The sequence below is a fragment of the Phyllobates terribilis genome, unplaced genomic scaffold (genome assembly GCF_046119375.1).
Source record: "Phyllobates terribilis strain yellow unplaced genomic scaffold, ASM4611937v1 Scaffold_2__4_contigs__length_985480577, whole genome shotgun sequence".
NCBI classification, from domain to species: domain Eukaryota; kingdom Metazoa; phylum Chordata; class Amphibia; order Anura; family Dendrobatidae; genus Phyllobates; species Phyllobates terribilis.
This window is the reverse complement of record NW_027362762.1, coordinates 803,673,158-803,688,300: the sequence shown is the minus strand read 5'-3', so window position 1 is coordinate 803,688,300 and position 15,143 is coordinate 803,673,158.

The following is a 15,143-nucleotide window of genomic DNA, read 5'->3' as shown; positions in this document are numbered from 1 at the left end:
TGGTGGAGACAATGAGGAAGACGATGATGAGACTCAAATACCTGATTGGAGCGACAACTTTAGTTTTTTGTCAGGGCAGGAACAGGTTGGCTCTGAGGACGACGGGTGTGATAACGCACAGGGTGATGATGATGAGGTTGGAGATCCCACTTATTGTCAACCCACAGTCAGCCAAGAGATGAGGTCAGCAGAGGAGGTGGAGGAGAATGCTAGTGACGACGAGGTCAGGTTGCGCCTTCCTGGACAGAGACGTAGTACTGGAAGCACGTCAACAACTGCATCCTCAAACACAACTCTGCCTCTCACCACAAGTCTTGGTGGCTCTTCAGGTCGCATGGGTGCTAAGCCTTGCATAGCCTGGGCATTTTTTCAGATCGATAAAGATGACCCAACTCATGTTATCTGTAACATTTGTCAGCAAAAGCTAAGTAGAGGCCAAAAAATACATAGTTTGAGTACTTCATGCATGAACCGGCACATGGACATGAAGCATAAGTTGCAGTGGGAAGCTCACTGTGCTACAATGCGGCCTAGCCGGCCGGGCCAACCACCGTCTGCCATATCTTGTGCATCCGCGGCCTCTTCATCCTCTGTGACTGGGGGGACAGCAGTCACACCTGTTTTGGGGCACAGACCTGCCACCTCTTTACCCGCAACAGCCAGCGTGATTGGCACGTCATCATTTTCTTTGGAGGTGGTAACACCAGCTGGTGTTGAGCGTTGTCCGACATCGATAGCACCACCTTTGGATCAAGGCAACCTAACATGTCCGCCTGCATCTTCCTCACAGACTGGCAGTTTGCCGGGGACACCCTTATCAACCCCGTCTAAGCACAATAGCCAGCCCATAGTCCCTCAGATGTGGACAAGTAAAAGACCATTTCCTCCTAGCCATGAGAAAGCTAAGAGGTTGAATTTCACCATCTGCAAGCTCTTGGCTACAGCAATGTTGCCTTTCCGCCTGGTGGACACAGAGGATTTTCGAGACCTTATGTCCGTCGCAGTGCCCCAGTACCAGATGCCCAGTCGGCACTACTTCTCAAAGAAAGGTGTGCTTGCGCTCCACCAGCATGTTGCACACAACATCACCGCTTCTTTGAGAAACTCTGTGTGTGACAGGGTGCATTTCACCACAGACACTTGGACGAGTAGGCATGGACAGGGGCGTTACATGTCGCTGACTGGGCAGTGGGTAACTATGGTGACAGCAGGACAAGGGGCTGCTGTCCAAGTCTTGCCGTCCCCACGAGTTGTGCGTCAATCCTCTTTATCTCTAAGTTCCTCCACTGCTTCTGCCTCCTCAACCTCCTCTCGGTCCTCCACCTGCACCCAAAGCCTGTCTGGTCATGCCACAAGCTTTCTAACTACGCAGAAGGGATCCTGCACACCTCCTTACTATGCTGGCAGTAGGGCTCAACGTCATCAGGCGGTTTTTACTTTGAAATGTCTGGGAAATGTGAGTCACACAGCTGAGGAGTTGTGGTCAGCTCTGGAGAACCAATTTCATGAATGGTTGTCTCCACTGGACCTGAAACCAGGGAAGGCCGTGTGCGACAATGCTGCAAACCTGGGTGCGGCTCTTCGCGGGGGCAATGTCACACACGTGCCTTGTATGGCTCACGTGTTGAACCTGGTTGTCCAGCAATTTTTAGCCCACTATCCCAGACTAGATGGCATTCTGCAGAGGGCACGGTCGCTGTGTGCTCACTTCCGCCGTTCGCATCCCGCAGCTCAGCGACTTACATCTCTACAGAAGTCGTTGGGCCTGCCACTTCACCGGCTAAAATGCGATGTGCCTACCCGGTGGAATTCAACTCTGCACATGTTGCAGCGACTGTGGCAGCACCGACAAGCCCTGGTGCAATACGTTCTGACGTATAGCCTGGACCAACGAGATCCAGAGGTGGGGCAAATCACACTGGAGGAGTGGTCTCAGATCAGGGACCTATGCACCCTTCTGCACAGTTTTGAAATGGCGACGAAGATGTTTAGTGGTGACGATGCCATTATCAGCATGACTATTCCGGTGATTTACATGCTGGAGCACATGTTAAACAGAATTCGGAGTCAGGTGGTGGCACAAGAGGAGGTGGAGGAAGTAGAGGAGGAGGAATTGTATGCGGAAGGGCTAACATCTGCAAGGTCCAGACCGTCGGCAGCACCAAGGCGGCAGGCATGTGTGGGTGGGGGAGATGGTTTTACCAGGGCGCATGGTAGCAGCCAAACTAGTAAGGAAGGTGCAGGAGCCCAGGAAGAAGTGGAGGACGAACTGATGGAAGACTCATCAGATGAGGGAGACCTTGATCACATTTCTGCTGTGCGAGGTTGGGGGGAGAGGACAGAGGAAGGAAGCATGATTGTTACCTCGCCACCAACACAACAGGGACTTGGTGCTCCTGGATGCGCAACACACATGAGTGCCTTCTTGCTGCACTACCTGCAACATGACCCTCGAATTGGGAGAATTAGAAATAATCCTGACTACTGGGTTGCCACACTGTTAGATCCCCGGTACAAAAGTAAATTTGCAGAAATTATTCCTGCCATAGAAAGGGATGCACGCATGCAGGAATATCAGCAGAGACTGGTGCAGAATCTTACATGTGCTTTTCCACAAAACACCAGTGGTGCACGTACTGAATCTCACAGTTCCAACTTACCAACCATGGGACCGTCGAGTGTTCAGCACTCAAACCGTAACAGAAACACAGTATCTGCTGGTAACATCAATTTTGCGGAATCATTTCACCACTTTTTTAGCCCATCCTTTGCAAGGCCACAGGAGACAAGAAGTCTGACACATAGTCAACGCCTAGTGACGATGGTACAGGAGTATCTCCAAGTAAACATTGAAGCCATGACTGTGTCACTGGACCCTTGCTCTTTTTGGGCTTCCAATCTGGATAAATGGCCGGAGCTAGCCACTTATGCCTTGGAGATCTTGTCATGCCCCGCAGCCAGCGTTCTGTCTGAACGTGTGTTCAGCGCTGCTGGTGGTTTGCTGACAGATAAGCGCACGCGGCTCTCCACTGATAATGTAGACAGACTCACGTTTATAAAGATGAACAAATCATGGATCCGAAATGACTTTTCTACCCCTGTGTCATCCTGGGGAGAGTAAAAGCTTGATGATTGGTTAAAATCACCTCACCAACCATTTTAAGCTTTCAAATTACTAATCATGTTTATCTGTATATTGGCTGGAAAATAATTTGGGCTTTGTAGCAGTGTGCAGTACTGATTCTATTAGGCCATCTATACTAAGCTCTACCAGATTTAAAATTAATAATAATTTTTAGCTGCATGTAGCCCGGAAAATAATTTTGGGGCTCCGAGATGCGCAAGACACATAAGTGCCTTCTTGCTGCACTACCTGCAACATGACCCTCAGATTGTTAGAATTCGAAGTAATCCTGACTACTGGGTTGCCACACTCTTAGATCCCCCACACTCTTCGATCAACCTTTTCATTTTAATAAAGACCAAAAAAATGGTCATTTTTGAAATTATAAGCATTAGCAGGTTATTAGAAACTGAAATCAAACAGTTTTCAACTCAAAACTTTATTCTAGGTGATGTTACATTTGCACATAGGACCCTTTGTTCGAAAGGAGCTTCTGAACTCTCTCGTCCATTGAATTTGTCAGGTTTTGGATGGTTTCTGCTTCAATTGTTTTGCATGAGGACAGAATACCCTCCCAGAGCTGTTGCTTAGATGTGAACTGCCTCCCGCCATCATAGACACTCCTATTGATGATGCTCCAGAGGTTCTCAATGGGGTAGAGGTCAGGGGAGCATGGGGGTCACACCATAAGTTTATCCCCTTTTATGCCCATATCAGCCAGAGATGCAGATGTGTTATGTGCAGCATGAGACGGTGCATTATCATGCATAAAAATGATCTTGCTGTGGAATACACGGTTCTTCTTCTTGAACCATGGCAGGAAGTGCTGTTTGAGAAACTCCACATACATTATGGAGTTCATCTTTACCCCTTCAGGGATCCTAAAGGAGCCGACAATCTCTCTCCCCATGATTCCAGCCCAAAACTTTACTCCACCTCCTCCTTGTTGGCGCTGTAGCCGTGTTTGCGTGGGGTGTCCATCAACCAGCCATCCTCCACTCCATCCATCTGGACCATCGAGCGTTGCACGGCACTCATCCGTGAACAAAACAGTTTTGAAATCAGTCTTCATGTAATGTTTGGCCCACTGGAGCCGTTTCTGCTTGTGTGAAGTGGATAGAGGAGGTCGACAGGATGGCGTGTGCACAGCTGCAAACCTCTGAAGGGCCCTGCATCTTCTAGTTCGGGGGACGTTGGAGGCACCAGCAGCGTCAAAAACTTGTCTGCTGCTATGACAAGGCTTTCTTGCCGCTGCTCTTTTAACCTGACGTAATTGCCTGTAGAAAAGAGTCCTCAATTTGCCCTTATCAGCACGCACACGTGTGTACTGTGGATCAGCTACATACTTCTTGATTGCCAAGACACTTCATCCTGATCATAGCACAATGTTGATTGTAGTCATGCCTTGACCTAAACACTCCACAATTTGTTGCTTCTCAGCAGCCGACTCATCCTTTTTCTTTCCCATTTTGGCAGAAAATGTAGGCTGCTTAATAATGTGGGACAGCCTTCTTAAGTAGTCTTGCCTTTCATTGGACACACCTGCCAAACTAATTAGCACAGGTGTCAGCAATTGCTTACAGTGATATAAAGAGCCCTGATACACATCACCATCAATGAGTTTAACTGACAAACAAACAAATTCTTCCCTTATCACTCCTAAACACTTTTTGCATAATAATTTGGAACACAGTGTACATGTGCTTTTCCACAAAACACCAGTGGTTCACGTAGTGAATCTTACAGTTCTAACTTGCCAACCGTGGTCTGTATGGAGTTGTTCAATAAAGGGCCCAAAATTAAGATAACATAGATGGGAGAGGTCTCTATGAATAGGAATTCCTAAGTATTTCATACCCTGTGAGGGCCAGGCAAAGGGAAAGTTGGACTGGATGGAATCCTGTATGGATTTGGGGAGGGAGACATCGAGGGCCTCAGACTTCGCTGCATTGATTTTAAAATTTGACCATGTAACAAAGTGATCTATTTCAGCCATAACAGCAGGGATGGATATATGTGATTGAGTAATATATACTAGGACATCATCAGCAAATAGAGAGCACTTGTACTCGGTGCTTCCCACCTCAATCCACCTAATATTGGGGTTATGGCGAATTGATGAGAGCAGGTGCTCCGTCACTAGGATGTATAAGAGAGGGGACAGAGGACATCCCTGCCTTGTCCCATTGGTGATTATGAAAGGTGATGAAAATGTTGTAACGCTCCGCCTGGGCCTTGGGACATCCGGAGCCGGACCCTTTTTGGTGGATGCTGGTGGTCGTAGTCTCCGTGGCGGCGACCCGGTTCCATGGCTCAGGGCGGTCAAACCAGTGGCGGAACTATTTATGCGGTTTTTATGTTTAAATGTCCGACTACGCCACCCGTGGATTGCGGTCAGAGTGAACCGCCGCTGCAGGGCAGACCGCTGAGGCTGGTGTTGTGGGTGCTGCAGAGCGTAGCATAACTCCCCATGGGAGGAGTATAGCCTCAGGGCAGTGTATGCGGATGGAGGTGATGGTGCAGGGCAGCAGCAGTAACAACACGTAGTCAGTGATGCAGTCCAGGGCCTTTACTCACAGTTCTTATTATCCAGACCACGTCTGCAGGTAACAGCTGCCCACGTCATACTGTGCTCACCAGGTGAGGGGCTCAGACAACTCCCAGATAACTTTGGAGCACTTCACAGGACCCCCTTTGTGTGTCCTTTGTCTGGCCTTTCTTACCAACCCTTCTGTCCGGCTGCCTCGGGCCTCCTCTTGGTAAACTTGGCGCCAGTTTCCCTGATCCTATGTGCTGCCCTCCTAGCGGGTGTAGCGAGGGGCTGCGCCACATAAAATGTCACAGCCTCCGGTTTCAAGCTGAGGGTCGTTTCCTGCCTCTACTAGTTTCGGGGACCGGTCTCCCCCTTTGGCCTGACCCATCCACGCAGGTGGATTCGGGCGTGCGGTGGCGACTCGCCCGTCCACACCCCTGGGATCCCTTCATTCCTCGTTCCTGAAGCCTTCTCCGCTCTTCTTCCTTCCTTCTCCCTCTTCCAGGCCTGGGCCTCTGTTAATAGGCCCGCCTCTGGAGCAGAGCTCATGCAGAGCCCCTGCTCCCTGTCACTTCTGCTCAGACTTCTCTGCACTGAACTAAGATGGTGCCCACCTTTTATAGTCCCTTCTCAATGCACCCAGGAACTGCTTCCTCCCTGCTCCTGCACTACAGGGTTCCCCTTCCTCAGTGTTCCCTCCCCCCACTCCAGCCAGGGACAAGGACTGTCGTGCCAATCTCAGGGGCATTTTGGTCGCCCGGCCGCACGGCAATGTGGTGTAATGCATGCAGGTGTCGGGTCCTGATCCACACTCCATCCTTACCTGAGAGTGAGATATCACACCTCTGGGTGAGGTGCAATACCTCTGTAGCAACCGAGCCCTCAGGGTGCTACAGTTCCATTTATCTTCAGCCTAGGTGACAAATTCCGATACAGGGCCGTGATTTTGGCTATAAAAGGGTCCCCTAGACCCCTACCCCAAACTTTTTAAGAGAATAATATATGGGGTGCCAGGAGACTCTATGGAATGCTTTCTCAGCATCCAACGAGAGCACCTAATTACAAATTTTTAACTGCATCTAGCCCAGGAAATACTTTGTGCCTAGTAGCAGTGTCTGCTCGTCAGCGGATTATCCCGGCTGTTAAGCAAGCTACACCACCTGTAGTTTGAACACTTAATTTTTTCAAAGGAAATGCTTCGGGACCACGGGATACTCAGTGAAGAGCATCAGGAGGCACCCCAAGGCATAGGGGCTGGGACTGGCAGTAGGATGCCTTGCGGTGGACAGCCGAGCTCGATCCTTATAAAAGCTTTTTAACTGCAGCAGCTTTAGCGGACGCTACTGGAGCTGGAATTACACGACTGCTGGCATGAGACTTGCCCTCCAATAGATCCTTGTAAATGGATTTAAAGTGTATTCATTCAAATTAGAGAGACAATTTAAATTAAAAAGCTTAGAGCTGCCTCCACCACAGGGGGGCTCGCTCGACCCACCAGCGGACAGGCACCAGTATTGGGAGAGGGGGGCTGGCCGTCAGGGTTCACCGCGGCTCTGGCACAAACCCGGCGACACGGAGGTGGCACGGGCAGGAGCGGACTGGCCGTGTCGGCTTCTCACTTTTTGGATTTTAGAAGGGCATGACATGCCTATATCTGTGTCTCCCCCTCCTTTTACTCCTCCACCTCTTTTCTTTTCGCATGACTATATGTACTTGTCACTTTTCCATGTGTTAGTTATGTCTTCTGAGCAGTTTGTCAGCTTTTGGACACCTTTGAAGATGTTTTCTATTTGTTTCTATGTGTTTTTGTTTGCCTGCCATTGGTTTTAATGGTGTTCGAAGGTGCTTGACGAACAGTTCGGCGAACACACGGGTGTTCGACGAACCGAACCGAACTCGAACACTACGGGGGTGGCTCAACACTAGATATTAGTCCAGAGAATGACTGTTTGTTTGATTTTGTAGGCTTTAGAGACCCTACACTAGCTATTTTGCAGTATGAATCTCTCCCTAGCTCAGCAGCACTCTCCCTACACTGTCTGATCCGGAGCGACTGTGTACAAGATGGTGGCGCGGTTTTAAATACTCGAGGTGACGCTGTGCGGCCAGCCAATCACTGTAATGCCCACAAACAACATGGCTGCGGCATTACAGTGATTGGCTGGCAATCCCTGCATGTTCATTGGCTCTGTAAAGAGCACCAAATGTGCAGGGCGGAGACCCTAGCTCCTGCCCGAGTAACCCGGAAATGCTCGGTGCTCGCCGAACATCCCAAGTAGTGAGATGCTCGGGCGAGTACCGAGCAGTGTTGAGCTTGCTTGCTCAACACTAATAAATAATAATAATTATACTACTTGTACTCTGGGTCAATTGATGGCACTTTCCTGGTGACTGCCCCTAAATTGATGTGTTTTGGCTGATTTTGGTCCAGTTTGAAGGTGTTGTGTCTATGTTTGGTTTTGGCACCCATTAAATCCAATGGCATTTGGCAATGCTTGGAGAATATTCGACAATTGCATTGGTGAATATTGCAAAAACGGCGATTGTAATCCGAAATGAATATTGAAATATTCACTCGTCTCTAATCAGAAACACCCTTAAAAAAAAAATTATGTGGGCATTGCATCACGATCTCCCTGGTGATATGGTGCTTGAGGATGAGGAGAAGGAGGAGGGTGACATAAAATAGAACAATTCCTGAAGGGTATACCCATGTCTGGGTGTGAAGGAGTGCATGGGAATAGACCCCCCAAAAATTAACCACTGGATTTGTGTTTATGTTCGATATTATCATCTAGTGGTGTTGAGAAGTCTGGCCCAATTCAGCCCTTGTTCATTTCTATAAGAGTCAGCCTGTCAGCAGTTTCAGTTGACAGGCAGATGCTGCTATCAGTTTTATGATAGGTAATGCCCCCGGTGGCACTAAAAACCATCTCTGACAAAACGCTAGCGACCAGGACCTCCAAGGAGTAGAAATACAGTTCATGCCACGTGTCCAACTTGCATATTCCAAAACTTTTCTCTTCTTGTCAGAGTACCCCATGTATCAAGGCCTGGGTGCTGGGAGGGACTGAGAAAACTGTCTCAGACCTTTGACAGAGTTCTCCTGCATCTGTCGCATCTGGTTTGTGTCTCCCTCGCTTGTACTCCTTGGTTGTCCAATGAACTGTCTGACTGTGACCTCTGCCGACAGCGTAGTCAGATGGGGATTTTTTTTTTGTTATAATTCTTCAACAAGAGCCTGAACTTAATATCTCCAAAAATGAACTCCTTCGGTTTCCTCCCTCTACTAACCTACCTATACCTGACTTTGCAATTTCCATTAGGTATTGCCACCATAACTCCCACTCGGCACGCCTGCTATCTTGGAGTCATATTTGACACACAACTTACCTTTATTCAACGTGAAAAGTCGACCTTTTCTCATCTTTGATACCGCAAAAACTCTTACTGTCGCTCTTATTCACTAGTGCAACTCTCTTCTAATCGGTCTCCCTCTAAACACACTGTCTCCTCTCCAATCCCTTCTGAATGCAGCAGCCTGGGTCGTATTTCTATCAAGCCGCTTCACTGATGCCTTTTCCCTGTGCCAGTCATTGCAAGGGTTTGGTTAAACAATAACTACAGAATACAATACAAACTCATCTCTCTCACCCACCAAGCTGTCCACAGTTCTGTACCGGCCTATATCTCCTCCCTCATTTCTGTGTATCACCCCTCCTGTGCCCTCCATTCTGCAACTGATCTAAGACAGACATCCTCCTTAATCAGAACCTCACAACTCCGTCTCCAAGAATTCTCTTGTGCCGTGCCAGTTTTCTATAATGCCCAAACGTGATGGTTACTGTAAAGGGAGGGGAACATAAAGTCGGTCTTGTGTGCCAGGCTGCCAACAGCAAAGACTTCTCTGTTCTCACCAAGAGTATGACTGTCTATGTTCTCTTCCTCCTCCTCCTCATTATCACCCAATCCGCACTGAGATGAGATGAGGCTGGACTGAGTAACATCACCCTGTATAGTTCCTTGCTACGCCTGCAATGCCTCCTCTTTAATTGTGAGCAGCGAGCGCTTCAGTAGACAGAGAAGCGGGATGGTGACACTAATTATGGCATCATCACCGTTCACCATCTTGGTGGAGTCCTCAAAGTTTTGGAGGAGGGCACAGATGTCAAACATCCATGCCCACTCATCAGCTCTTATGTGTGGAGGCTGACCTGAATGCCGACGGACGTGTTGACGCTGGTACTCAACAACTGCTCTCTGCAGCTCAAAATCATTTCAAACATCTGCAACAATGATTTCCAATGGGTAGTCACATCGCACACCAGTTGGTGACCTGGAACCTGCAAATGCTGCTGAAGCCCTGCCAGGCCAGAGGAAGCTGTAGCTGACTTTTTGAAATGGGCACACATGCGTTGTACTTTCACAAGCACCTCTGCCAGATCCATGTATATTTTGAGAAACTGCAGAACCACTAAGTTGAGCACATGGGCATGGCATGGTACATGTGCGAGCTTGCCTAGCTTCCGAGCCACCAGCAGGTTCTTTGATACAGCTTTCAACAACTCTACAATGGTGTGCTGTTTGTTGTCTAAGCAAACAGTCCTGCTTATTGTTATTGGCACACATGAAGTTTAAGTATATAGTCTGGAATATGTTCTAAAAAAATTAATCAAGTGATGGAGATGGAGGCTGAAGAGGTGGTGCAGGAGCTGTAGAATGTAGGGGTAACCCTGATTGACCTAGGGCCCACAATCCTCTGCGTCGGGAGGACGTGGTCCGTCCCAGGGTCCCACTGGGTCCCGGCTTCAACAATATTAATCCAGTGGAATGCATCAGTGAGATGAACTGTCCCTGTCCACATTAACTTGTCCATGTGTTTGTGGATAGGCAGTTCTTCCCACTTAAGTGCAGTGGGGAGGGCACGGGTAATGTTCTGGGACTCGCACTTGTGGAAGGCGGAGACAACAGCGGAAGAAATAGTGCTGGCTGGGGACCGAGTATGGACATCCGGCCGCCGCCACCATGAGGTATTGGAAAGCTTCCACCTCCACAAGCCTAAAAGGCAACATTTCAAGTGAAAGCAGTCCAGAAATGTGGCAGCTTAGTATTGCGGCCTGTGGGTGAGTGGCTGGCTGCATACTTGCGCTTGCATTGCAAGTAACAGAAAACTAAGCCGATGGTGGCCTTTGTCATCATCACAACCTCACCTCGGCACTATGAACGCCCCTGAAGGAGAAGCTAGGGCCCACCAGAGGATTCTCCTGCTCTCTGGTAGACCCGTCCAACCGTGCCGAGAAGCAGCCCTGGCTAAGAAAAGTGTGTGGGAAGGTTCCTGGACACTCTATGGCTGATTTTTTACTGAGGGCGAAACCCATGCAAACATGGGAAGAACATACAAAATCCTTGCAGATGTTGTCCTTGGTGGGATTTGAACCCAGGACCCAAGTGCTGCAAGGCTTCAGTGCTAATCACTGAGCCACTGTGCTTCCCTCTTGGTTCTCCCTCTGATATCTAACATGCTGGAGAAACTTGCACCTACTGCCACTCAGTAACTTCAGCTCCTTTGTGAGAAACTAATGTATTTGGGCAGCCACACAGCCTACCAAATAAAATTTCTGAGAAGGAAATTGTGGATGACTTTGTTACTTGTACTGGGGGCACTGCTAATACCATGGTGTCGTGCCATAGTTCACTGGAAATATTCCAAGCTGATTCCCATAGAAAATTACCAGCAGCAAGCTAAGGAGATGGTGGCCTCACCTTGGCACTATGAACTCTCCTGATGGGAGAAGCCAGGGCCCACAGGAGAAGTCTCCTGTTCTCGGGGTGGGCCCGTCCAACCCTGCCGAGAAGCAGGCTCCAGTTCAAAGCCCTAACCTTGACATGCAAAGCTATCCACAACCTGTCACCTCCATACATCTGTGACCTACTCTCCCGGTACTTACCTGTACACAACCTCCGATCCTTACAAGATCTCCTTCTCTACTCATCCTCTTATCTCCTCTTCCCACAATCGCATACAAGATTTCTTCCGTTCATCCCCCCTTCTCTGGAACTCTCAACCCCACCATTTCTGACTCTCACCTACTGTTGAAACCTTCAAAAAGCACCTGAAGACCCACCTCTTGCGACATGCGTACAACCTGCAGTAACCCTCTCTCCACCTTACTGCTGCATGACCAGCTCTATCCTCACCTACTGTATCCTCACCCATCCCTTGTAGCCTGTGAGCCCATGCAGACAGGGTCCTCTCCTCTCCTGTACCAGACGCTGTCACATTTTTGTTCAAGATTATTGTAATTGTTTTTGCGATGTATACCCCTTTTTCACATGTAAAAGCGCCATGGAATAAATGTCGATAAAGTAATAATAATAATGTGGTCCAGACTCACATCTACTGAGACTGAACCATGTGGAACACAGGGTGGTAGTGGTGGCAAACTTACTGAAAACTTTATCTGCTACCCAGCCAACAACCTTTTAACACTGCTCTTGCTTCAATAGGGGTATTTCGCGGCCCCCTAGAAATTGGGACAGGAAGTTTGACATGATGTGGGTGTTTGTTGTGCTCCCTCAACAGGCACAGTGTCATCTTGCCCATGGCCTCTGCATGCACTATCACCATCACCATAACGTCCACTTCCCAGTCTCTTGACACACACCTTGCCCATTTTAAATGGTGTTTAAGATTTGTTACGTTGCTAAAAATGTCTGTATTATTACCGCAGTAATATAGGATCACGTGTGATGAGATGACCACAGTTTTTAGCAGTGTCCTGGGAGTCAGAGATGCTTCCAGAGGTCTTCCCCATGCTGTTCCCATGTCACACACCACATGGCCAGATAAGGTAGTAAAATGTTAAAATGACATTTCCTGGTGAATGCATTTTTCACAGTTGAAAGCAATGCAAAAGTGAATCAAAAACGCTATGTGTGAACATAGCCCAAGATGTGGAGGAGCGTTTTTGGTTTTGATTATTTATTTTGCCTTATATGCAAGTCATTACCCTGGAAAGGATGTTCTTTAACATATTTCCCAGGAAAATCCATTTTGGTTTAGTTTTTTGTATGTTTTATTGTGAGTTCGTAAAAGTGGCGTGATACCTCTGACAACATTGTTGACAACAGTGACCTGGGAGTCAGAAATGCTTCCAGGGGTCTTCTCCATGCTGTTCCCATATCATTTGAGCACTGTTCCTGTGAAGGTTTCACCAATTTAAGATACACTAGGTAACTGCTCTCCTCCAAATTAAAGATGTCTGAGTGCATGCAGAGAAACTAATTAACCAAATCTGCTAATCTGGTTGATAAACTTCACTCAGAGAATGAACCACACAAATGGCATACTTTATTACGTAGACATAGGGTTAAATAGCATTCTCCTTCTAGGTGGGATTAGTAAAATTCCTTGCTCTTTCTGATAACTCGGCATGCTGTAATTTGTTCATCTATTTATCTCTTGCACTCAGTAACGCCTTAGGAATTCCGAAGGGAGGGGGTGAGTTCGTTTTTCAGCGCCATCTTTGCCAACTTGACATGAATCTCTCTGTTATCAGCCGTGCACATGCATACGTCATTCCCAGGAAATCATTTAGTTGTTCATGTCTACAAATTAGAACAGAAGCTGTTAGTTATATATTCATTAACTATTAACATAATCCATATGCATATACACATTTGCATACATACATACACATAGATTATTCCATCATCTCTGTATTGATTCACACTGACTAGGTAATCTCTTAAAAGAAACTAATTGATTTTCTATAATATATATATTTTACCTTGACATCGATTTGGGCAATTCTTAGGCCCTCTGCAAACCGCCGGGGGGGGGCGCCGGAAAAATGCTTGAGTTTCCCACAGACTTACATTAGACTCGTTACTCGGACAGAGAACTTAAGCATTCCAATTTGCTCGACCCGAGCAACGAGCATTTTAGTGCTCGCTCATCACTAATTATTACTTGATGGGCTGTGTCTTAGGTATTGTTGTTCATGTGGCAACTTTCAGAAATGAACTCTGTACGTAAAGGAATGATCTCTGCCTGTAAAATATCTGACAGCATGAGACCTAAAGGGCTACTTATATAGTTCAATAGGCATATATGATTGGTAAACCTTTATATGTCAGCGGTCATTTGACTGCCTGTTTACACAGGCAGACCAAAGCAACTGATGCACACTGGGGAACCTATACTAAATCGCTCAGTGCACATAGGCTACAATGTTTCTCGGCAGCGCGAGTCCTTTTAACTTGAGACAATGCAACGCAGAGAATGATGATCTTTTATGCTGCACAAATGATTATTTCACCCCATGAACAGCCAGATAATTGTGAAACAAGAGGTTTAATCATCACTCGTTCACAATTATCTTGCAGTGTAACTGTACCTTAAAGAATAACCTTCATTTTAATCTCTATTTCATAAATCAGAATTTTTGTAATATATGTAATCAGAAATATTTGCTGAGATAGGAGATGGCAACTGCTACTGATGAGATCCTATCTAGATAGGAGGGGGAGGATCTCTAACTTAAGCTCCTCCTTCCTCCTGTCCATATAGAATTATATCCGTAGCACTTGCCATCTCCTATCTCAGTAATGGGAAAGTCTGTTTTCACTAAATACAGATTTTACCTCTGAATTGAGAATTTTGATAATGACTGATCAATTTTGGTAGAGAAAATTTTTCTGATAACATATATTACAAAGTTGCTCATTTGCATGACTGATTTATGAAATAAAAATTAAAATGATGGTTACTCTTTAAGAGTATTGGGCCTCTATAACAAAAAAATCTTTGAAATCAAAATTAAACTTCATGTATAAATTGCTATACACGAGGCCTTATTTATATATAATTGTGTTAAATAATATATAATTAATAATTTAATATCATATTTCATTATTCCCTGTATATGTAAAAATATATGACATGTACAGTCATATGAAAAAGTTTGGGCACCCCTATTAATCTTAAGCTTAATGTTTTATAAAAATTGGTGTTTTTGCAACAGCTATTTCAGTTTGATATATGTAATAACTGTTGGACACAGTAATGTTTCTGCCTTGAAATGAGGTTTATTGTACTAACAGAAAATGTGCAATCTGCTTTCAAACAAAATTTGACAGGTGCATAAGTATGGGCACCCTTATCATTTTCTTGTTTTAAATACTCCTACCTACTTTTCACTGACTTACTAAAGCACTTTTTTTGGTTTTGTAACCTCATTGAGATTTGAACTTCATAGCCAGGTGTATGCAATCATGAGAAAAGCTACTTAAAGGGGCTACTTGCAAGTTGTTCTCTTGTTTGAATCTCCTCTGAAGAGTGGCATCATGGGCTCCTCAAAACAACTGTCAAATGATCTGAAAACAAAGATTATTCAACATAGTTGTTCAGGGGAAGGATACAAAAAGCTGTCTCAGAGATTTAACCTGTCAATTTCCACTGTGAGGAACATAGTAAGGAAATGG